The following is a 26,754-nucleotide window of genomic DNA, read 5'->3' on the forward strand; positions in this document are numbered from 1 at the left end:
ACGATGAAACACTGAAATTGCATCAGAATTTAATACAAAAGGCACAATGCCGACTAAAGTACAAGAGGACTGACACTCTAACTTTCTATGATTTGAACCTCTCCTGTGAGTCCAGTTTTAGATTCCGATGTTCACTTCAGGTTTACTGTATCCCTTGGGCCTTCTTATTGACGATGAAACACAGAAATTGCATTCGAATATAATGCAAAACGCACAATACCGACGCAAGTATAAGAGGACAGACACTCTAATTTTCTATGATTTGAACCTCTCCTGTGAGTCCAGTTCTAGATTCCGATGCTTCACTTCAGGTTTACTGTATCCCTTCGACCTTCATATTGACGACGAAACACAGAAATTGCATCCGAATTTAATACAAAAGGCACAATGCCGATTTAAGTACAAGAGGACTGACACTCTAACATTCTATGATTTGAACCTCTAATGTGAGTCCAGTTTTAGATTCCGATGCTTCATTTCAGGTTTACTGTATCCCTTGAACCTTCTTATTGACGATGAAACACAGAAATTGCATCCGAATTTAATACAAAAGGCACAATGCCAACTTAAGTACATGAGGACTGACACTCTAACTTTCTATGATTTGAACCTATCCTGTGAGTACAGTTTTAGATTCCGATGCTTCACTTCAGGGTTACTGTATCCTTTGGACCTTCCTATTGACGATGAAACACAGAAATTGCATCCGAATTTAATACAAAAGGCACAATGCCGACTTAAGTACAAGAAGACTGACACTCTAACTTTATAAATTTGAACCTCTCCTGTGAGTCCAGTTTTAGATTCCGATGCGTCACTTCAAGTTTACCGTATCCCTTGGACCTTCTCATTGACGATGAAACACAGAAATTGCATCCGAATTTAATACAAAAGGCACAATGACGACTTAAGTACAAGAGGACTGACACTCTAACATTCTATGATCAGAACCTCACCTATGAGTCCAGTTTTAGATCCCGATGCTTCACTTCAGGTTTACTGTATCCCTTGGACCTTCTTATTGACGATGAAACACAGAAATTGCATCCGAATTTAATACAAAAGGCACAATGCCGACTTAAGTACAAGAGTACTGACACTCTAACTCTCTATGATTTGAACCTCTCCTGTGAGTCCAGTTTTAGATTCCGATGCTTCACTTCAGGTTTACTGTAACCCTTGGACCTTCTTCTTGACGACGAAACACAGAAATTGCATCCGAATTTAATACCAACGGCACAATGCCGAGTTAAGTACAAGAGGACTGACACTCTAACTTGCTATGATTTGAATCTCTCCTGTGAGTCCAGTTTTAGATTCCGATGCTTCACTTCAGGTTTACTGTATCCGTTGGACCTTCATATTGATTATGAAACACAGAAATTGCATCCGAATTTAATACAAAAGGCACAATGCCGACTTAAGTACAACAGCACTGACACTCTAACTTTCTATGATTCGAACCTCTCCTGTGAGTCAGGTTGTAGATTCCGATGCTTCACTTCCGGTTTACTGTATCCCTTGGACCTTCTTATTGACGATGAAACACAAAAATTGCATCCGAATTTAATACAAAAGGCACAATGGAGACTTAAGTACAAGGGGACTGACACTCTAACCTTCTGTTATTTGAACCTCTCCTGTGAGTCCAGTTTTAGATTCCGTTGCTTCATTTCAGGTTTACTGTATCCTTTGGACCTTCTTATTGACGATGAAACACAGATATTGCATCCGAATTTAATACAAACGGCACAATGGCGACTTAAGTACAAGAGGACTGACACTCTAACTTTCTATGATTTGAACCTCTCCTGTGAGTCCAGTTTTAGATTCCGATGCTTCACTTCAGGCTTAGTGTATCCCTTGGACCTTCTTATTGACGATGAAACACAGAAATTGCATCAGAATTTAATACAAAAGGCACAATGCCGACTAAAGTACAAGAGGACTGACACTCTAACTTTCTATGATTTGAACCTCTCCTGTGAGTACAGTTTTTGATTCCGATGCTTCATTTCAGGTTTACTGTATCCCTTGGACCTTCTTATTGACGATGAAACACAGAAATTGCATCCGAATTCAATACAAAAAGCACAATGCCGACTTAAGTACAAGAGGACTGACACTCTAAGTTTCTATGATTTGAACCTCTCCTGTGAGTCCAGTTTTAGATTCCGATGCTTCACTTCAGGTTTACTGTATCCCTTGGACCTTCTTATTGACGATGAAAGACAGAAATTGCATGCGAATTTAATTCAAAAGGCACAATGCCGATTTAAGTACATGAGGACTGACACACTAACATTCTATGATTTGAAACTCTCCTGTGAGTTGAGTTTTAGATTCCGATGATTCATTTCAGGGTTACTGTATCCCTGGGACCTTCCTGTTGACGATGAAACACAGAAATTGCATCCGAATTTAATACAAAAGGCACAATACCGACTTAAGTACAAGAGGACTGACACTCTAACTTTCTATAATTTGAACCTCTCCTGTGAGTCCAGTTTTAGATTCCGATGCTTCACTTCAGGTTTACCGTATCCCTTGGACCTTCTTATTGACGATGAAACACAGAAATTGCATCCGAATTTAATACAAAATTCACAATGCCAACTTAAGTACAAGAGGACTGACAATCTAACTCTCTATGATTTGAACCTCTCCAGTGAGTCCAGTTTTTTATTCCGATGCTTCACTTCAGGTTTACTGTAACCCGTGGACCTTCTTGTTGACGACGAAACACAGAAATTGCATCCGAATTTAATACCAACGGCACAATGCCGAGTTAAGTACAAGAGGACTGACACTCTAACCTTCTATGATTTGAACCTCTCCTGTGAGTCCAGTTTTAGATTCCGATGTTCACTTCAGGTTTATTGTATCCCTTGGGCTTTCTTATTGACGATGAAACACAGAAATTGCATTCGAATATAATGCAAAAGGCACAATACCGACGCAAGTATAAGAGGACAGACACTCTAACTTTCTATGATTTCAACCTCTAATGTGAGTCCAGTTTTAGATTCCGATGCTTCATTTCAGGTTTACTGTATCGCTTGAACCTTCTTATTGACGATGAAACACAGAAATTGCATCCGAATTTAATACAAAAGGCACAATTCCGACTTAAGTACATGAGGACTGACACTCTAACTTTCTATGATTTGAACCTATCCTGTGAGTACAGTTTTAGATTCCGATGCTTCACTTCAGGGTTACTGTATCCTTTGGACCGTCCTATTGACGATGAAACACAGAAATTGCATCCGAATTTAATACAAAAGGCACAATGACGACTTAAGTACAAGAGGACTGACACTCAAACATTCTATGATCAGAACCTCTCCTATGAGTCCAGTTTTAGATCCCGATGCTTCACTTCAGGTTTACTGTATCCCTTGGACCTTCTTATTGACGATGAAACACTGAAATTGCATCCGAATTTAATACAAAAGGCACAATGCCGACTTAAGTACAAGAGTACTGACACTCTAACTCTCTATGATTTGAACCTCTCCTGTGAGTCCAGTTTTAGATTCCGATGCTTCACTTCAGGTTTACTGTAACCCTTGGACCTTCTTGTTGACGACGAAACACAGAAATTGCATCCGAATTTAATACCAACGGCACAATGCCGAGTTAAGTACAAGAGGACTGACACTCTAACTTTCTATGATTTGAATCTCTCCTGTGAGTCCAGTTTTAGATTCCGATGCTTCACTTCAGGTTTACTGTATCCGTTGGACCTTCATATTGATTATGAAACACAGAAATTGCATCCGAATTTAATACAAAAGGCACAATGCCGACTGAAGTACAACAGCACTAACACTCTAACTTTCTATGATTCGAACCTCTCCTGTGAGTCAGGTTTTAGATTCCAATGCTTCACTTCCGGTTTACTGTATCCCTTGGACCTTCTTATTGACGATGAAACACAAAAATTGCTTCCGAATTTAATACAAAAGGCACAATGGCGACTTAAGTACAAGGGGACTAACACTCTAACCTTCTGTGATTTGAACCTCTCCTGTGAGTCCAGTTTTAGATTCCGTTGCTTCATTTCGGGTTTACTGTATCCTTTGGACCTTCTTATTGACGATGAAACACAGATATTGCATCCGAATTTAATACAAGCGGCACAATTTCGACTTAAGTACAAGAGGACTGACACTCTAACTTTCTATGATTTGAACCTCTCCTGTGAGTCCAGTTTTAGATTCCGATGCTTCACTTCAGGTTTAGTGTATCCCTTGGACCTTCTTATTGACGAAGAAACACAGAAATTGCATCCGAATTGAATACAAAAGGCACAATGCCGACTTAAGTACAAGAGGACTGACACTCTAACTTTCTATGATTTGAACCTCTCCTGTGAGTATAGTTTTTGATTCCGATGCTTCATTTCAGGTTTACTGTATCCCTTGGACCTTCTTATTGACGATGAAACACAGAAATTGCATCCGAATTCAATACAAAAAGCACAATGCCGACTTAAGTACAAGAGGACTGACACTCTAAGTTTCTATGATTTGAACTTCTCCTGTGAGTCCAGTTTTAGATTCCGATGCTTCACTTCAGGTTTACTGTATCCCTTGGACCTTCTTATTGTCGATGAAACACAGAAATTGCATCCTCATTTAATACAAAAGGCACAATGACGACTTAAGTACAAGAGGACTGAAACTCTATCTTTCTATGATTTGAACCTCTAATGTGAGTCCAGTTTTAGATTCCGATGCTTCACTTCAGGTTTACTGTATCCCTTGGAACTTCTTATTGACGATGAAACACAGAAATTGCATCCGAATTTAATACAAAAGGCACAATGACGACTTAAGTACAAGAGGACTGACACTCTAACATTCTATGATTAGAACCTCTCCTATGAGTCCAGTTTTAGATCCCGATGCTTCACTTCAGGTTTACTCTATCCTTGGACCTTCTTATTGACGATGAAACACAGAAATTGCATCCGAATTTAACAAAAAAGGCACAATGCCGACTTAGGTACAGGAGGACTGACACTCTAATTTTCAATGATTTGAACCTCTCCCGTGAGTCCACTTTTAGATTCCGATGCTTCACTTCAGGTTTACTGTATCCCTTGGACCTTCTTATTGACGATGAAACACAAAAATAGAATCCAAATTTAATACAAAAGGCACAATGCCGACTTAAGTACAAGAGGACTGGCACTCCAACTTTCTATGATTTGAACCTTTCCTGTGAGTCCAGTTTTAGATTCCGATGCTTCACTTCAGGTTTACTGTATCCGTTGGACCTTCTCATTGACGATGAAACACAGAAATTGCATCCGAATTGAATACAAAAGGCACAATGCCGACTTAAGTACAAGAGGACTGACACTCTAACTTTCTATGATTTGAACCTCTCCTGTGAGTACAGTTTTTGATTCCGATGCTTCATTTCAGGTTTACTGTATCCCTTGGACCTTCTTATTGACGATGAAACACAGAAATTGCATTCGAATTCAATACAAAAAGCACAATGCCGACTTAAGTACAAGAGGACTGACACTCTAAGTTTCTATGATTTGAACCTCTCCTGTGAGTCCAGTTTTAGATTCCGATGCTTCACTTCAGGTTTAGTGTATCCCTTGGACCTTCTTATTGACGATGAAACACAGAAATTGCATCAGAATTTAATACAAAAGGCACAATGCCGACTAAAGTACAAGAGGACTGACACTCTAACTTTCAATGATTTGAACCTCTCCTGTGAGTCCAGTTTTAGATTCCAATGCTTCACTTCAGGTTTACTGTATCCCTCGGACCTTCTCATTGACGATGAAACACAGAAATTGCATCCGAATTGAATACAAAAGGCACTATGCCGACTTAAGTACAAGAGGACTGACACTCTAACTTTCTATGATTTGAACCTCTCCTGTGAGTACAGTTTTTGATTCCGATGCTTCATTTCAGGTTTACTGTATCCCTTGGACCTTCTTATTGACGATGAAACACAGAAATTGCATCCGAATTCAATACAAAAAGCACAATGCCGACTTAAGTACAAGAGGACTGACACTCTAAGTTTCTATGATTTGAACCTCTCCTTTGAGTCCAGTTTTAGATTCCGATGCTTCACTTCAGGTTTACTGTATCCCTTGGACCTTCTTATTGTCGATGAAACACAGAAATTGCATCCTCATTTAATACAAAAGGCACAATGACGACTTAAGTACAAGAGGACTGAAACTCTATCTTTCTATGATTTGAACCTCTAATGTGAGTCCAGTTTTAGATTCCGATGCTTCACTTCAGGTTTACTGTATCCCTTGGAACTTCTTATTGACGATGAAACACAGAAATTGCATCCGAATTTAATACAAAAGGCACAATGACGACTTAAGTACAAGAGGACTGACACTCTAACATTCTATGATTAGAACCTCTCCTATGAGTCCAGTTTTAGATCCCGATGCTTCACTTCAGGCTTACTCTATCCTTGGACCTTCTTATTGACGATGAAACACAGAAATTGCATCCGAATTTAACAAAAAAGGCACAATGCCGACTTAGGTACAGGAGGACTGACACTCTAATTTTCAATGATTTGAACCTCTCCCGTGAGTCCAGTTTTAGATTCCGATGCTTCACTTCAGGTTTACTGTATCCCTTGGACCTTCTTATTGACGATGAAACACAAAAATAGAATCCAAATTTAATACAAAAGGCACAATGCCGACTTAAGTACAAGAGGACTGGCACTCCAACTTTCTATGATTTGAACCTTTCCTGTGAGTCCAGTTTTAGATTCCGATGCTTCACTTCAGGTTTACTGTATCCCTTCGACCTTCATATTTACGACGAAACACAGAAATTGCATCCGAATTTAATACAAAAGGCACAATGCCGACTTAAGTACAAGAGGACTGACACTCTAACTTTCTATGATTTGAACCTCTAATGTGAGTCCAGTTTTAGATTCCGATGCTTCATTTCAGGTTTACTGTATCCCTTGAACCTTCTTATTGGCGATGAAACACAGAAATTGCATCCGAATTTAATACAAAAGGCACAATGCCGACTTAAGTACATGAGGACTGACACTCTAACTTTCTATGATTTGAACCTATCCTGTGAGTACAGTTTTAGATTCCGATGCTTCACTTCAGGGTTAGTGTATCCTTTGGACCTTCCTATTGACGATGAAACACAGAAATTGCATCCGAATTTAATACAAAAGGCACAATGCCGACTTAAGTACAAGAAGACTGACACTCTAACTCTCTATGATATGAACCTCTCCTGTGAGTCCAGTTTTAGATTCCGATGCTTCACTTCAGGTTTACTGTAACCCTTGGACCTTCTTGTTGACGACGAAACACAGAAATTGCATCAGAATTTAATACCAACGGCACAATGCCGAGTTAAGTACAAGAGGACTGACACTCTAACTTTCTATGATTTGAATCTCTCCTGTGAGTCCAGTTTTAGATTCCGATGCTTCACTTCAGGTTTACTGTATCCGTTGGACCTTCATTTTGATTATGAAACGCAGAAATTGCATCCGAATTTAATACAAAAGGCACAATGCCGACTTAAGTACAACAGCACTGACACTCTAACTTTCTATGATTCGAACCTCTCCTGTGAGTCAGGTTTTAGATTCCGATGCTTCACTTCCGGTTTACTGTATCCCTTGGACCTTCTTATTGACGATGAAACACAAAAATTGCATCCGAATTTAATACAAAAGGCACAATGGCGACTTAAGTACAAGGGGACTGACACTCTAACCTTCTGTGATTTGAACCTCTCCTGTGAGTCCAGTTTTAGATTCCGTTGCTTCATTTCAGGTTTACTGTATCCTTTGGACCTTCTTATTGACGATGAAACACAGATATTGCATCCGAATTTAAATACAAACGGCACAATGGCGACTTAAGTACAAGAGGACTGACACTCTAACTTTCTATGATTTGAACCTCTCCTGTGAGTCCAGTTTTATATTCCGATGCTTCACTTCAGGCTTAGTGTATCCCTTGGACCTTCTTATTGACGATGAAACACAGAAATTGCATCAGAATTTAATACAAAAGGCACAATGCCGAATAAAGTACAAGAGGACTGACACTCTAACTTTCTATGATTTGAACCTCTCCTGTGAGTACAGTTTTTGATTCCGATGCTTCATTTCAGGTTTACTGTATCCCTTGGACCTTCTTATTGACGATGAAACACAGAAATTGCATCCGAATTCAATACAAAAAGCACAATGCCGACTTAAGTACAAGCGGACTGACACTCTAAGTTTCTATGTTTTGAACCTCTCCTGTGAGTCCAGTTTTAGATTCCGATGCTTCACTTCAGGTTTACTGTATCCCTTGGACCTTCTTATTGACGATGAAAGACAGAAATTGCATGCGAATTTAATTCAAAAGGCACAATGCCGATTTAAGTACATGAGGACTGACACACTAACAATCTGTGATTTGAAACTCTCCTGTGAGTTGAGTTTTAGATTCCGATGATTCATTTCAGGGTTACTGTATCCCTGGGACCTTCCTGTTGACGATGAAACACAGAAATTGCATCCGAATTTAATACAAAAGGCACAATACCGACTTAAGTACAAGAGGACTGACACTCTAACTTTCTATGATTTGAACCTCTCCTGTGAGTCCAGTTTTAGATTCCGATGCTTCACTTCAGGCTTAGTGTATCCCTTGGACCTTCTTATTGACGATGAAACACAGAAATTGCATCAGAATTTAATACAAAAGGCACAATGCCGAATAAAGTACAAGAGGACTGACACTCTAACTTTCTATGATTTGAACCTCTGCTGTGAGTACAGTTTTTGATTCCGATGCTTCATTTCAGGTTTACTGTATCCCTTGGACCTTCTTATTGACGATGAAACACAGAAATTGCATCCGAATTTAATACAAAAGGCACAATTCCGACTTAAGTACATGAGGACTGACACTCTAACTTTCTATGATTTGAACCTATCCTGTGAGTACAGTTTTAGATTCCGATGCTTCACTTCAGGGTTACTGTATCCTTTGGACCTTCCTATTGACGATGAAACACAGAAATTGCATCCGAATTTAATACAAAAGGCACAATGCCGACTTAAGTACAAGAAGACTGACACTCTAACTTTCTAAAATTGAACCTCTCCTGTGAGTCCAGTTTTAGATTCCGATGCTTTACTTCAGGTTTACCGTATCCCTTGGACCTTCTTATTGACGATGAAACACAGAAATTGCATCCGAATTTAATACAAAAGGCACAATGACGACTTAAGTACAAGAGGACTGACACTCAAACATTCTATGATCAGAACCTCTCCTATGAGTCCAGTTTTAGATCCCGATGCTTCACTTCAGGTTTACTGTATCCCTTGGACCTTCTTATTGACGATGAAACACAGAAATTGCATCCGAATTTAATACAAAAGGCACAATGCCGACTTAAGTACAAGAGTACTGACACTCTAACTCTCTATGATTTGAACCTCTCCTGTGAGTCCAGTTTTAGATTCCGATGCTCCACTTCAGGTTTACTGTAACCCTTGGACCTTCTTGTTGACGACGAAACACAGAAATTGCATCCGAATTTAATACCAACGGCACAATGCCGAGTTAAGTACAAGAGGACTGACACTCTAACTTTCTATGATTTGAATCTCTCCTGTGAGTCCAGTTTTAGATTCCGATGCTTCACTTCAGGTGTACTGTATCCGTTGGACCTTCATATTGATTATGAAACACAGAAATTGCATCCGAATTTAATACAAAAGGCACAATGCCGACTGAAGTACAACAGCACTGACACTCTAACTTTCTATGATTCGAACCTCTCCTGTGAGTCAGGTTTTAGATTCCGATGCTTCACTTCCGGTTTACTGTATCCCTTGGACCTTCTTATTGACGATGAAACACAGATATTGCATCCGAATTTAATACAAGCGGCACAATGGCGACTTAAGTACAAGAGGACTGACACTCTAACTTTCTATGATTTGAACCTCTCCTGTGAGTCCAGTTTTAGATTCCGATGCTTCACTTCAGGTTTAGTGTATCCCTTGGACCTTCTTATTGACGATGAAACACAGAAATTGCATCAGAATTTGATACAAAAGGCACAATGCCGACTAAAGTACAAGAGGACTGACACTCTAACTTTCAATGATTTGAACCTCTCCTGTAAGTCCAGTTTTAGATTACAATGCTTCACTTCAGGTTTACTGTATCCCTTGGACCTTCTTATTGACGATGAAACACAGAAATTGCATCCGAATTGAATACAAAAGGCACAATGCCGACTAAAGTACATGAGGACTGACACTCTAACTTTCTATGATTTGAACCTCTCCTGTGAGTACAGTTTTTGATTCCGATGCTTCATTTCAGGTTTACTGTATCCCTTGGACCTTCTTATTGACGATGAAACACAGAAATTGCATCCGAATTCAATACAAAAAGCACAATGCCGACTTAAGTACAAGAGGACTGACACTCTAAGTTTCTATGATTTGAACCTCTCCTGTGAGTCCAGTTTTAGATTCCGATGCTTCACTTCAGGTTTACTGTATCCCTTGGACCTTATTATTGTCGATGAAACACGGAAATTGCATCCTCATTTAATACAAAAGGCACAATGACGACTTAAGTACAAGAGGACTGAAACTCTAACTTTCTATGATTTGAACCTCTAATGTGAGTCCAGTTTTAGATTCCGATGCTTCACTTCAGGTTTACTGTATCCCTTGGAACTTCTTATTGACGATGAAACACAGAAATTGCATCCGAATGTAATACAAAAGGCACAATGACGACTTAAGTACAAGAGGACTGACACTCTAGCATTCTATGATTAGAACCTCTCCTATGAGTCCAGTTTTAGATCCCGATGCTTCACTTCAGGTTTACTCTATCCTAGGACCTTCTTATTGACGATGAAACACAGAAATTGCATCCGAATTTAACAGAAAAGGCACAATGCCGACTTAGGTACAGGAGGACTGACACTCTAATTTTCAATGATTTGAACCTCTCCTGTAAGTCCAGTTTTAGATTCCGATGCTTCACTTCAGCTTTGCTGTATCCCTTGGATTTTCTTATTGACGATGAAACACAAAAATAGAATCCAAATTTAATACAAAAGGCACAATGCCGACTTAAGTACAAGAGGACTGGCACTCCAACTTTCTATGATTTGAACCTTTCCTGTGAGTCCAGTTTTAGATTCCGATGCTTCACTTCAGGTTTACTGTATCCCTTGGACCTTCTTATTGACGACAAAAAACAGAAATTGCATCCGAATTTAATACAAACGGCACAATTTTGACTTAAGTACAAGAGGACTGACAATCCAACTTACTATGATTTGAACCTTTCCTGTGAGTCCATTTTTAGATACCAATGCCTCACTTCAGGTTTACAGTAACCCTTGGACCTTCTTATTGACGAAGAAACACAGAAATTGCATACGAATTTAATACAAAAGGCACAATGACGACTTAAGTACAAGAGGACTGACACTCTAACATTCTATGATTAGAACCTGTCCTATGAGTCCAGTTTTAGATCCCGATGCTTCACTTCAGGTTTACTGTATCCCTTGGACCTTCGTATTGCCGATGAATCACAGAAATTGCATCCGAATTTAATACAAAAGGCACAATGCCGGCTTAAGTACAAGAGGACTGACAATCTGAATTTCTATGATTTGAACCTCTACTGTGAGTCCAGTTTTAGATTCCGATGCTTCACTTCAGGTTTACTTTATCCCTTGGGCTTTCTTATTGACGATGAAACACAGAAATTGCATCCGAATTTAATACAAAAGGCACAATGCCGACTTAAGTACAAGAGGACTGACTCTCTAATTTTCTATGATTTGAACCTCTCCTGTGAGTCCAGTTTGAGATTCCGATGCTTCACTTCAGGTTTATTGTATCCGTTGGACCTTCTTATTGACGATGAAACACAGAAATTGCATCCGAATTTAATACAAAAGGCACAATGCCGACTTAAGTACAAGAGGACTGACACACTAACCCTCTATGATTTGAACCTCTCCTGTGAGTCCAGTTTTGGTTTCCGATGCTTCACTTCAGGTTTACTCTAACTCTTGGACCCTCTTGTTGACGACGAAACACAGAAATTGCATCCGAATTTATTACCAACGGCACAATGCCGAGTTAAGTACAAGAGGACTGACACTCTAACTTTCTATGATTTGAACCTCTCATGTAAGGCCAGTTTTAGATTCCGATGCTTCACTTCAGCTTTACTGTATCCTTTGGGCCTTCTTATTGACGATGAAACACAGAAATTGCACTCGAATATAATACAAAAGGCACAATGCCGACTTAAGTACAAGAGGACTGACACTCTAACTTTCTATGATTTGAACCACTATTGTGAGTCCAGTTTTAGATTCCGATGCTTCACTTCAGGTTTACTGTATCCCTTGGAGCTTCCTATTGACGATGAAACACAGAACTTGCTTCCGAATTTAATACAAAAGGCACAATGCCGACTTAAGTACAAGAGGACTGACACTCTAACTCTCTAGGATTTGAACCTCTCCTGTGAGTCCAGTTTTAGATTCCGATGTTTCACTTCAGGTTTAGTGTATCCCTTGGACCTTCTTATTCATGATGAAACACAGAAATTGCATTCGAATTTAATACAAAAGGCACAATGCGGACTTAAGTACAAGAGGACTGACACTCTTACTATCTATGATTTGAAACTCTCCTGTGAGTCCAGTTTTAGATTCCGATGCTTTACTTCAGACTTACTGTATCACTTGGACCTTCTTATTGACGATGAAACACAGAAATTGCATGCGAATTTAATACAAAAGGCACAATGACAACTTAATTACAAGAGGACTGACATCCTAACTCTCTATGATTAGAACCTCTCCTGTGACCCAGTTTTAGATTCCGATGCTTCACTCCACGTTTACTGTATCCCTTGGACCTTCTTATTGACGATGAAACACAGAAATTGCATCCGAGTTTAATACAAAAGGCACAATGTCCTGACTTAAGTACAAAAGGACTGACACTCTAACTTTCTATGATTTGAACCTCTCCTGTGAGTACAGTTTTTGATTCTGATGCTTCATTTCAGGTTTACTGTATCCCTTGGACCTTCTTATTGACAATGAAACACAGAAATTGCATCCGAATTTAATACAAACGGCACAATGCCGACTTAAGTACAAGAGGACTGACACTCTAAATTTCTATGATTTGAACCTCTCCTGTGAGTCCAGTTTTAGAATCCGATGCTTCACTTCAGGTTTACCGTATCCCTTGGACCTTTATATTGACGATGAGACACAGAAATTGCATGCGAATTTAATACAAAAGGCACAATGCCGACTTAAGTACAAGCGTACTGACACTCTAACTTTCTATGTTTTGAACCTCTCCTGTGAGTCCAGTTATAGATTCCGATGCTTCACCTCAGGTTTACTGTATCCCTTCGACCTTCTTATTGACGATGAAACACAGAAATTGCGTCCGAATTTAATACAAAAGGCACAATGCCGACTTAAGTACAAGGGGACTGACACTCTAACCTTCAATTATTTGAACCTCTTCTGTGAGCCCAGTTTTAGATTCCGATGCTTCACTTCAGGTTAACTGTATCCCTTGGACCTTCTTATTGACGATGAAACACAGAAATTTAATCCGAATTTAATACAAAAGCACAATGCCCTGACTTAAGTACAAGAGGACTGACACTCTAACTTTCTATGATTTGAACCTCTCCTGTGAGTACAGTTTTTGATTCCGATGCTTCATTTCAGGTTTACTGTATCCCTTGACCTTCTTATTGACAATGAAACACAGAAATTGCATCCGAATTTAATACAAAAGGCACAATGCCGACTTAATTACAAGAGGACTGACACTCTAACCTTCTATGATTTGAACCTCTCCTGTGAGTCAAGTTTTAGATTCCGATGCTTCACTTCAGGTTTACTGTATCCCTTGGACCTCCTTATTGACGATGAAACACAGAAATTGCATCCGAATTTAATACAAAAGGCACAATGCCGACTTAAGTACAAGAGGACTGACACTCTAGCTTTCTATGTTTTGAACCTCTAATGTGAGTCCAGTTTTAGATTCCGATGTTTCACTTCTGGTTTGCTGTATCCCTTGGACCTTCTTATTGACGATGAAACACAGAAATTGCATCCGAATTTAATACAAAAGGCACAAAGCCGACTTAAGTACATGAGGACTGAAACTCTAACTTTCTATGATTTGAACCTCTCCTGTGAGTTCAGTTTTAGATTCCGATGCTTCACTTAAATGTTACTGTATCCCTTGGACCTTCCTATTGACGATGAAACACAGAAATTGCATCCGAATTTAATACAAAAGGCACAATGCCGACTTAAGTACAAGAGGACTGACACTCTAAATTTCTATAATTTGAACCTCTCCTGTGAGTCCAGTTTTAGATTCTGATGCTTCACTTCAGGTTTGCCGTATCCCTTGGACCTTCATATTGACCATGAAACGCAGAAATTGCATGCGAATTTAATACAAAAGGCACAATGCCGACTTAAGTACAAGTGGACTGACACTCTAACTTTCTATGTTTTGTACCTCTCCTGTGAGTCCAGTTATAGATTCCGATGCTTCACTTCAGGTTTACTGTATCCCTTGGACCTTCTTTTGACGATGAAACACAGAAATTGCATCCGAATTTAATACAAAAGGCACAATGCCGACTTAAGTACAAGGGGACTGACACTCTAACCTTCTATGATTTGAGCCTCTTCTGTGAGCCCAGTTTTAGATTCCGATGCTTCACTTCAGGTTTATTGTATCCCTTGGACATTATTATTGACGATGAAACACAGAAATTGCATCCGAATTTAATACAAAAGGCACAATGCCCTGACTTAAGTACAAGAGGACTGACACTCTTACTTTCTATGATTTGAACCTCTCCTGTGAGTACAGTTTTTGATTCCGATGCTTCATTTCAGGTTTACTGTATCCCTTGGACCTTCTTATTGGCAATGAAACACAGAAATTGCATCCGAATTTAATACGAAAGGCACAATGCCGACTTAAGTATAAGAGTACTGACACTCTAACTTTCTATGATTTGAACCTCTCCTGTGAGGCAAGTTTTGGATTCCTATGCTTCACTTCAGGTTTACTGTATCCCTTGGACCTTCTTATTGACGATAAAACACAGAAATTGCATCCGAATTTAATACAAAAGGCACAATGCCGACTTAAGTACAAGAGGACTGACACTCTAACTCTCTATGATTTGAACATCTCCTGTGAGTCCAGTTTTAGATTCGGATGCTTCACTTCAGGTTTACTGTATCCCTTGGACCTCCTTATTGACGACGAAACACATAAATTGCATCCGAATATAATACAAACGGCACAATGCCGACTTAAGTACAAGAGGACTGACACTCTTACTATCTATGATTTGAGACTCTCCTGTGAGTCCAGTTCTAGATTCCGATGCTTCACTTCAGGTTTACTGTATCCCTTGGACCTTCTTATTGACGATGAAGCACAGAAATTGCATGCGAATTTAATACAAAAGGCACAATGCCAACTTAATTACAAAAGGACTGACACTCTAACTCTCTATGTTTTGAACCTCTAATGTGAGTCCAGTTTTAGATTCCGATGCTTCACTTCAGGTTTACTGTATCCCATAGACCTTTTTATTGACGATGAAACACAGAAATTGCATCCGAATTTAATACAAAAGGCACAATGCCGACTTAAGTACATGAGGACTGAAACTCTAACTCTCTATGATTTGAACCTCTCCTGTGAGTTCAGTTTTAGATTCCGATGCTTCACTTCAAAGTTACTGTATCCCTTGGACCTTCCTATTGACGATGAAACACAGAAATTGCATCCGAATTTAATACAAAAGGCACAATGCCGACTTAAGTACAAAAGGACTGACACTCTAAATTTCTATAATTTGGACCTCTCCTGTGAGTCCAGTTTTAGATTCCGATGCTTATCTTCAGGTTTACCGTATCCCTTGGACCTTCATATTGACGATGAAACACAGATATTGCATGCGAATTTAATACAAAAGGCACAATGCCGACTTAAGTACAAGGGGACTGACACTCTAACCTTCTATGATTTGAACCTCTTCTGTGAGCCCAGTTTTAGATTCCAAAGCTTCACTTCAGGTTTACTCTATCCCTTGACAATTCTTATTACGATGAAACACAAAAATAGCATCCGAATTTAATACAAAAGGCACAATGCCGACTTAAGTACAAGAGGACTGACACTCTAACTCTCTATGATTTGAACATCTCCTGTGAGTCCAGTTTTAGATTTGGATGCTTCACTTCAGGTTTACTGTATCCCTTGGACCTTCTTATTGACGACGAAACACAGAAATTGCATCCGAATTTTATACAAACGGCACAATGCCGACTTAAGTACAAGAGGACTGACACTCTAACTTTCTATGATTTGAACATCTCCTGTGAGTCCAGTTTTAGATTCCGATCCTTCACTTCAGGTTTACTGTATCCCTTGGACCTTCTTATTGACGATGAAACACAGTAATTGCATCCGAATTTAATACAAAAGGCACAATGCCGACTTAAGTACAAGAGGACTGACACTCTAACTTCCTATGAGTAGAATCTCTCCTATGAGTCCAGTTTTAGATTCCAATGCTTCACTTCAGGTTTACTGTATCCCTTGGAGCTTCCTATTGACGATGAAACACAGAACTTGCATCCGAATTTAATACAAAAGGCACAATGCCGACTTAAGTACAAGAGGACTGACACTCTAACTCTCTAGGATTTGAACCTCTCCTGTGAGTCCAGTTTTAGAATCCGATGCTTCACTTCAGGTTTACCGTATCCCTTGGACCTTTATATTGACGATGAGACACAGAAATTGCATGCGAATTTAATACAAAAGGCACAATGCCGACTTAAGTACAAGCGTACTGACACTCTAACTTTCTATGTTTTGAACCTCTCCTGTGAGTCCAGTTATAGATTCCGATGCTTCACCTCAGGTTTACTGTATCCCTTCGACCTTCTTATTGACGATGAAACACAGAAATTGCGTCCGAATTTAATACAAAAGGCACAATGCCGACTTAAGTACAAGTTGACTGACACTCTAACCTTCAATTATTTGAACCTCTTCTGTGAGCCCAGTTTTAGATTCCGATGCTTCACTTCAGGTTAACTGTATCCCTTGGACCTTCTTATTGACGATGAAACACAGAAATTGCATCCGAATTTAATACAAAAGCACAATGCCCTGACTTAAGTACAAGAGGACTGACACTCTAACTTTCTATGATTTGAACCTCTCCTGTGAGTACAGTTTTTGATTCCGATGCTTCATTTCAGGTTTACTGTATCCCTTGACCTTCTTATTGACAATGAAACACAGAAATTGCATCCGAATTTAATACAAAAGGCACAATGCCGACTTAAGTACAAGAGGACTGACACTCTAACTTCCTATGAGTAGAATCTCTCCTATGAGTCCAGTTTTAGATTCCAATGCTTCACTTCAGGTTTACTGTATCCCTTGGAGCTTCCTATTGACGATGAAACACAGAACTTGCATCCGAATTTAATACAAAAGGCACAATGCCGACTTAAGTACAAGAGGACTGACACTCTAACTCTCTAGGATTTGAACCTCTCCTGTGAGTCCAGTTTTAGAATCCGATGCTTCACTTCAGGTTTACCGTATCCCTTGGACCTTTATATTGACGATGAGACACAGAAATTGCATGCGAATTTAATACAAAAGGCACAATGCCGACTTAAGTACAAGCGTACTGACACTCTAACTTTCTATGTTTTGAACCTCTCCTGTAGGTCCAGTTATAGATTCCGATGCTTCACCTCGGGTTTACTGTATCCCTTCGACCTTCTTATTGACGATGAAACACAGAAATTGCGTCCGAATTTAATACAAAAGGCACAATGCCGACATAAGTACAAGTTGACTGACACTCTAACCTTCAATTATTTGAACCTCTTCTGTGAGCCCAGTTTTAGATTCCGATGCTTCACTTCAGGTTAACTGTATCCCTTGGACCTTCTTATTGACGATGAAACACAGAAATTGCATCGGAATTTAATACAAAAGCACAATGCCCTGACTTAAGTACAAGAGGACTGACACTCTAACTTTCTATGATTTGAACCTCTCCTGTGAGTACAGTTTTCGATTCCGATGCTTCATTTCAGGTTTACTGTATCCCTTGACCTTCTTATTGACAATGAAACACAGAAATTGCATCCGAATTTAATACAAAAGGCACAATGCCGACTTAAGTACAAGAGGACTGACACTCTAACCTTCTATGATTTGAACCTCTCCTGTGAGTCAAGTTTTAGATTCCGATGCTTCACTTCAGGTTTACTGTATCCCTTGGACCTTCTTATTGACGATGAAACACAGAAATTGCATCCGAATTTAATACAAAAGGCACAATGCCGACTTAAGTACAAGAGGACTGACACTCTAGCTTTCTATGTTTTGAACCTCTAATGTGAGTCCAGTTTTAGATTCCGATGTTTCACTTCAGGTTTGCTGTATCCCTTGGACCTTCTTATTGACGATGAAACACAGAAATTGCATCCGAATTTAATACAAAAGGCACAAAGCCGACTTAAGTACATGAGGACTGAAACTCTAACTTTCTATGATTTGAACCTTTCCTGTGAGTTCAGTTTTAGATTCCGATGCTTCACTTAAGGGTTACTGTATCCCTTGGACCTTCCTATAGACGATGAAACACAGAAATTGCATCCGAATTTAATACAAAAGGCACAATGCCGACTTAAGTACAAGAGGACTGACACTCTAAATTTCTATAATTTGAACCTCTCCTGTGAGTCCAGTTTTAGATTCTGATGCTTCACTTCAGGTTTGCCGTATCCCTTGGACCTTCATATTGACCATGAAACGCAGAAATTGCATGCGAATTTAATACAAAAGGCACAACGCCGACTAAAGTACAAGCGGACTGACACTCTAACTTTCTATGTTTTGTACCTCTCCTGTGAGTCCAGTTATAGATTCCGATGCTTCACTTCAGGTTTACTGTATCCCTTGGACCTTCTTTTGACGATGAAACACAGAAATTGCATCCGAATTTAATACAAAAGGCACAATGCCGACTTAAGTACAAGGGGACTGACACTCTAACCTTCTATGATTTGAGCCCCTTCTGTGAGCCCAGTTTTAGATTCCGATGCTTCACTTCAGGTTTATTGTATCCCTTGGACATTCTTATTGACGATGAAACACAGAAATTGCATCCGAATTTAATACAAAAGGCACAATGCCCTGACTTAAGTACAAGAGGACTGACACTCTTACTTTCTATGATTTGAACCTCTCCTGTGAGTCAAGTTTTGGATTCCTATGCTTCATTTCAGGTTTACTGTATCCCTTGGACCTTCTTATTGACGATGAAACACAGAAATTGCATCCGAATTTAATACAAAAGGCACAATGCCGACTTAAGTACAAGAGGACTGACACTCTAACTCTCTATGATTTGAACATCTCCTGTGAGTCCAGATTTAGATTCGGATGCTTCACTTCAGGTTTATTGTATCCCTTGGACATTCTTATTGACGATGAAACACAGAAATTGCATCCGAATTTAATACAAAAGGCACAATGCCCTGACTTAAGTACAAGAGGACTGACACTCTTACTTTCTATGATTTGAACCTCTAATGTGAGTGAAGTTTTAGATTCTGATGCTTCACTTCAGGTTTACTGTATCCCTTGGAGCTTCCTATTGACGATGAAACACAGAACTTGCATCCGAATTTAATACAAAAGGCACAATGTAGACTTAAGTACAAGAGGACAGACACTCTAGATCTCTAGGATTTGAACCTCTCCTGTGAGTCCAGTTTTCGATTCCGATGCTTCACTTCAGGTTTAGTGTATCCCTTGGACCTTCTTATTGATGATGAAACACAGAAATTGCATCCGAATTTAATACAAAAGGCACAATGCCGACTTAAGTACAAGAGGACTGACACTCTTACTATCTATGATTTGAGACTCTCCTGTGAGTCCAGATCTAGATTCCGATGCTTCACTTCAGGTTTACTGTATCCCTTGGACCTTCTTATTGACGATGAAACACAGAAATTGCATGCGAATTTAATACAAAAGGCACAATGCCAACTTAATTACAAAAGGACTGACACTCTAACTCTCTATGATTTGAACCTCTAATGTGAGTCCAGTTTTAGATTCCGATGCTTCACTTCAGGTTTACTGTATCCCATAGACCTTTTTATTGACGATGAAACACAGAAATTGCATCCGAATTTAATACAAAAGGCACAATGCCGACTTAAGTACATGAGGACTGACACTCTAACTTTCTATGATTTGAACCTCTCCTGTGAGTTCAGTTTTAGATTCCGATGCTTCACTTCAAAGTTACTGTATCCCTTGGACCTTCCTATTGACGATGAAACACAGAAATTGCATCCGAATTTAATACAAAAGGCACAATGCCGACTTAAGTACAAAAGGACTGACACTCTAAATTTCTATAATTTGAACCTCTCCTGTGAGTCCAGTTTTAGATTCCGATGCTTATCTTCAGGTTTACCGTATCCCTTGGACCTTCATATTGACGATGAAACACAGAAATTGCATGCGAATTTAATACAAAAGGCACAATGCCGACTTAAGTACAAGGGGACTGACACTCTAACCTTCTATGATTTGAACCTCTTCTGTGAGCCCAGTTTTAGATTCCAATGCTTCACTTCAGGTTTACTGTATCCCTTGGACATTCTTATTACGATGAAACACAAAAATAGCATCCGAATTTAATACAAAAGGCACAATGCCGAGTTAAGTACAAGAGGACTGACACTCTAACTCTCTATGATTTGAACATCTCCTGTGAGTCCAGTTTTAGATTCGGATGCTTCACTTCAGGTTTACTGTATCCCTTGGACCTTCTTATTGACGACGAAACACAGAAATTGCATCCGAATTTTATACAAACGGCACAATGCCGACTTAAGTACAAGAGGACTGACACTCTAACTTTCTATAATTTGAACATCTCCTGTGAGTCCAGTTTTAGATTCCGATCCTTCACTTCAGGTTTACTGTATCCTTTGGACCTTCTTATTGACGACGAAAAACAGAAATTGTATCCGAATTTAATACAAACGGCACAATACCGACTTAGGTACAAGAGGACTGACACTCTAACTTTCTATGATTTGAACATCTCCATGTGAGTCCAGTTTTAGATTCCGATGATTCACCTCAGGTTTACTGAATCCCTTGGACCATCTTATTGACGATGAAACACAGATATTGCATCCGAATTTAATACAAAAGGCACAATGCCGACATAAGTACAAGAGGACTGACTCTTCTTACTGTCTATGTTTTGAACCTTAATTGTGAGACCAGTTTTAGATTTAAATGCTTCACTTCAAGTGTACTGTATCCCTAGGACATTCTTATGACGATGAAACACAGAAATTGCATCGGAATTAAATACAAAAGGCACAATGCAGGCTTAAGTACATGAAGACGGACTCTTTTTACTGTCTACGTCTTGAACCTTTCCTGTGAGACCGGTTTTAGATTCCGATGCTTGACTTCTGGTTTACTGTATCCCTTGGTCCTTCTTATTGACGATGAAACACAGAAAATGCGTCGGAATTAAATGCAAACGGCACAATGCAGACTTAAGTATAAGAAGACTGACTCTTCTTACCGTCTACGTCTTGAACCTTTCCTGTGAGACCAAGTTTTAGATTCTGATGCTTCACTTCTGGTTTACTGTATCCCTTGGACTTTGTTGTTGACGATGAAACACAGAAATTGCGTCGGAATTAAATGCAAACGGCACAATGCAGACTTAAGTACAAGAGGACTGTCCCTTCTTTCATTCTATAATTTGAGGCTTGCCTCTGAGACCAGTTTTAGATATCGATGCTTCACTTCAGCTTTACTGTATCACTTGGAACTTCTTATTGACGACTAAACACAGACATTGTTTCGGAACTAAATACAAAAGGCACAATGCCGCCTTAAGTACAAGAAGACTGACTCTACTTACAGTCTATGCTTTGAACTTATCCTGTGAGACCAGTTATAGATTCTGAAGCTTCACTTCAGGTTTGCTGTATCCCTTGGACCTTCTTAATGACGATCGAACACAGAAATTGCATCGGAATTAAATACAAATGGCACAATGCCGACTTAAGTACGAGAAGACTGACGCTTCTTATTGTCTATGTTTAGAAACTTATCTGTGAGACCAGTTTTAGATTCCGATGCCTCACTTCAGGTTTACTGTATTCCTTGGACATTCGTTTTGACGAAGGAACACAGAAATTGCATCGGAATTAAATACAAAAAGCACAATGCCGACATAAGAACAAGAATACTGACTCTTCTTACTGTCTATGATTTGAACCCTTCCTATGAGACCAGTTTTAGATTCCGATGCTTCACTTCAGGTTTACTGTATCCCTTGGACCTTCGTATTAACGATGAAACACAGAAATTGCATCGGAAATAAATACAGAAGACACAAAGCCGACTTAAATACAAGAAGATTGACTCTTCTTACATTCTATGATTTTAGCCTTTCCTGTGATACCAGTTTTAAATATCGATGCATCACTTCAGGTTTACTGTATCCCTTGGACCTTCTTGTTTACGATGAAACACAGAAATTGCATGCGAATTTAATACAAAAGGCACAATGCCAACTTAATTACAAGAGGAATGACACCCTAACTCTCTATGATTAGAACCTCTCCTGTGAGTCCAGTTTTAGATTCCGATGCTTCACTTCAGGTTTACTGTTTCCGTTGGACATTCTTATTGACGATGAAACACAGAAATTGCATCCGTATTTAATACAAACGGCACAATACCGACTTAGGTACAAGAGGACTGACACTCTAACTTTCTATGATTTGAACATCTCCATGTGAGTCCAGTTTTAGATTCCGATGATTCACCTCAGGTTTACTGAATCCCTTGGACCATCTTATTGACGATGAAACACAGATATTGCATCCGAATTTAATACAAAAGGCACATTGCCGACTTAAGTACAAGAGGACTGACTCTTCTTACTGTCTATGTTTTGAACCTCAATTGTGAGACCAGATTTAGATTTAAATGCTTCACTTCAAGTGTACTGTATCCCTAGGACATTCTTATGACGATGAAACACAGAAATTGCATCGGAATTAAATACAAAAGGCACAATGCAGGCTTAAGTACATGAAGACGGACTCTTTTTACTGTCTACGTCTTGAACCTTTCCTGTGAGACCGGTTTTAGATTCCGATGCTTCACTTCTGGTTTACTGTATCCCTTGGTCCTTCTTATTGACGATGAAACACAGAAAATGCGTCGGAATTAAATGCAAACGGCACAATGCAGACTTAAGTATAAGAAGACTGACTCTTCTTACTGTCTACGTCTTGAACCTTTCCTGTGAGACCAAGTTTTAGATTCTGATGCTTCACTTCTGGTTTACTGTATCCCTTGGACTTTCTTGTTGACGATGAAACACAGAAATTGCGTCGGAATTAAATGCAAACGGCACAATGCAGACTTAAGTACAAGAGGACTGTCCCTTCTTTCATTCTATAATTTGAGGCTTGCCTCTGAGACCAGTTTTAGATATCGATGCTTCACTTCAGCTTTTCTGTATCACTTGGAACTTCTTATTGACGACTAAACACAGACATTGTTTCGGAACTAAATACAAAAGGCACAATGCCGCCTTAAGTACAAGAAGACTGACTCTACTTACAGTCTATGCTTTGAACTTATCCTGTGAGACCAGTTATAGATTCTGAAGCTTCACTTCAGGTTTGCTGTATCCCTTGGACCTTCCTAATGACGATCGAACACAGAAATTGCATCGGAATTAAATACAAAAAGCACAATGCCGACATAAGAACAAGAATACTGACTCTTCTTACTGTCTATGATTTGAACCCTTCCTATGAGACCAGTTTTAGATTCCGATGCTTCACTTCAGGCTTACTGTATCCCTTGGACCTTCGTATTAACGATGAAACACAGAAATTGCATCGGAAATAAATACAGAAGACACAAAGCCGACTTAAATACAAGAGGATTGACTCTTCTTACATTCTATGATTTTAGCCTTTTCTGTGATACCAGTTTTAAATATCGATGCATCACTTCAGGTTTACTGTATCCCTTGGACCTTCTTGTTTACGATGAAACACAGAAATTGCATCCGAATTTAATACAAATGGCACAATGCCGACTTAAGTACAAGAGGACTGACACTCTAACTATCTATGATTTGAACCTCTCCAGTGAGTCCAGTTTTAGATTCCGATGCTTCACTTCAGGTTTACTGTATCCCTTGGACCTTCTTATTGACGATGAAACTCAGAAATTGCATCCAAATTTAATACAAAATGCACAATGCCGACTTAAGTACAAGAGGACTGACACTATAACTTTCTATGATTTGAACCTCTCCTGTGAGTCCAGTTTTAGATTCCGATGCTTCACTTCAGGTTTACTGTATCCCTTGGACATTCTTATTGACGATGAAACACAGAAATTGCATCCGAATTTAATACAAAAGGCACAATGCCGTCTTAAGTACAAGAGGACTGACACTCTAACTCTCTATGATTTGAACATCTCCTGTGAGTCCAGTTTTAGATCCCGATGCTTCAGGTTTACTGTATCTCTTGGACCTTCTTATTGACGATGGAACACAGAAATTGCATCCGAATCTAATACAAAAAGCACAATGCCGGCTTAAGTACAAGAGGACAGACACTCTAACTCTCTATGATTTGAACCTCTCCTGTGAGTCCAGTTTTAGATTCCGATGCTTCACTTCTGGTTTACTGTATCCCTTGGACCTTCTTATTGACGATGAAACACAGAAATTGCATCCGAATTTAATACAAAAGGCACTATGCCGACTTAAGTACAAGAGGACTGACCCTTCTTTCATTCTACAATTTGAGCCTTGCCTCTGAGACAAGTTTTAGATATCGATCCTTCACTTCAGGTTTACTGTATCACTTGGACCTTCTTTTTGACGACTAAACACAGACATTGCTTCAGAACTAAATACAAAAGGTAGATTGCCGACTTAAGTACAAGAACACTGACTCTTCTTACTGTCTATGCTTTGAACTTTTCCTGTGAGGCCAGTTATAGTTTCCGATTCGTCACTTCAGGTTTGCTGTATCCCTTGGACCTTCTTAATGACGATGAAACACAAAAATTGCATAGGAACTAAATACAAAAGGCACAATGCCCACTGAAGTATAAGAAGACTGACTCTTCTTACTGTCTACGTCTGGAACCTTTCCTGTGAGACCAGTATTAGATTCCGATGCTTCACTTCTGGTTTACTGTATCCCCTGGACCTTCTTGTTGACGATGAAACTCAGAAATTGCGTCGGAATTAAATGCAAACGGCACAATGCAGACTTAAGTACACGAGGACTGTCTTCTTTAATTCTATAATTTGAGCCTTGCCTCTGAGACCAGTTTTAAATATCGATGCTTCATTTCAGGTTTACTGTATCACTTGGACCTTCTTATTGACGACTAAACACAGACATTGTTTCGGAACTAAATACAAAAGGCACAATGCCGACTGAAGTACAAGAAGTCTGACTCTACTTCCAGTCTATGCTTTGAACTTTTCCTGCGAGACCAGTTAGAGATTCCGATGCTTCACTACAGGTTTGCTGTATCCCTTGGACCTTCTTAATGACGATGAAACACAAAAATTGCATAGGAACTAAATACAAAAGGCACAATGCCCACTGAAGTATAAGAAGACTGACTCTTCTTACTGTCTACGTCTGGAACCTCTCCTGTGAGTCCAGTTTTAGATTCCGATGCTTCACTTCAGGTTTACTGTATCCCTTGGACCTTCTTATTGACGATGAAACTCAGAAATTGCACCCGAATTTAATACAAAAGGCGCAATGCCGACTTAAGTACAAGAGGACTCACACACTTACTTTCTATGATTTGAACCTCTCCTGTGAGTCCAGTTTTAGATTCCGATGCTTCACTTCAGGTTTACTGTATCCCTTGGACCTTCTTATTGACGATGAAACACAGAAATTGCATCCGAATTTAATACAAAAGGCACAATGCCGACTTAAGTACAAGAAGACTGACTCTACTTACAGTCTATGCTTTGAACTTTTCCTGTGAGATCAGTTAGAGATTCCGATGCCTCACTACAGGTTTGCTGTATCCCTTGGACCTTCTTAATGACGATAAAACACAGAAATTGCATCGGAATTAAATACAAAATGCACAATGCCGATTTAAGCACGAGAAGACTGACTCTTCTTACTGTCTATGTTTAGAACCGTTCCTGTGAGTCCAGTTTTACATTGCAATGCCTCACTTCAGGTTTACTGTATCCCTTGGCCATTCTTATTGACGATGAAACACAGAAATTGCATCCGAATTTAATACAAAAGGCACAATGCCGTCTTAAGTACAAGAGGACTGACACTCTAACTCTCTATGATTTGAACATCTCCTGTGAGTCCAGTTTTAGGTCCCGATGCTTCAGGTTTACTGTAACTCTTGGACCTTCTTATTGACGATGGAACACAGAAATTGCATCCGAATCTAATACAAAAAGCACAATGCCGGCTTAAGTACAAGAGG

The sequence above is a fragment of the Schistocerca serialis genome, chromosome 7 (assembly GCF_023864345.2).
Source record: "Schistocerca serialis cubense isolate TAMUIC-IGC-003099 chromosome 7, iqSchSeri2.2, whole genome shotgun sequence".
NCBI classification, from domain to species: Eukaryota; Metazoa; Arthropoda; class Insecta; order Orthoptera; family Acrididae; genus Schistocerca; species Schistocerca serialis.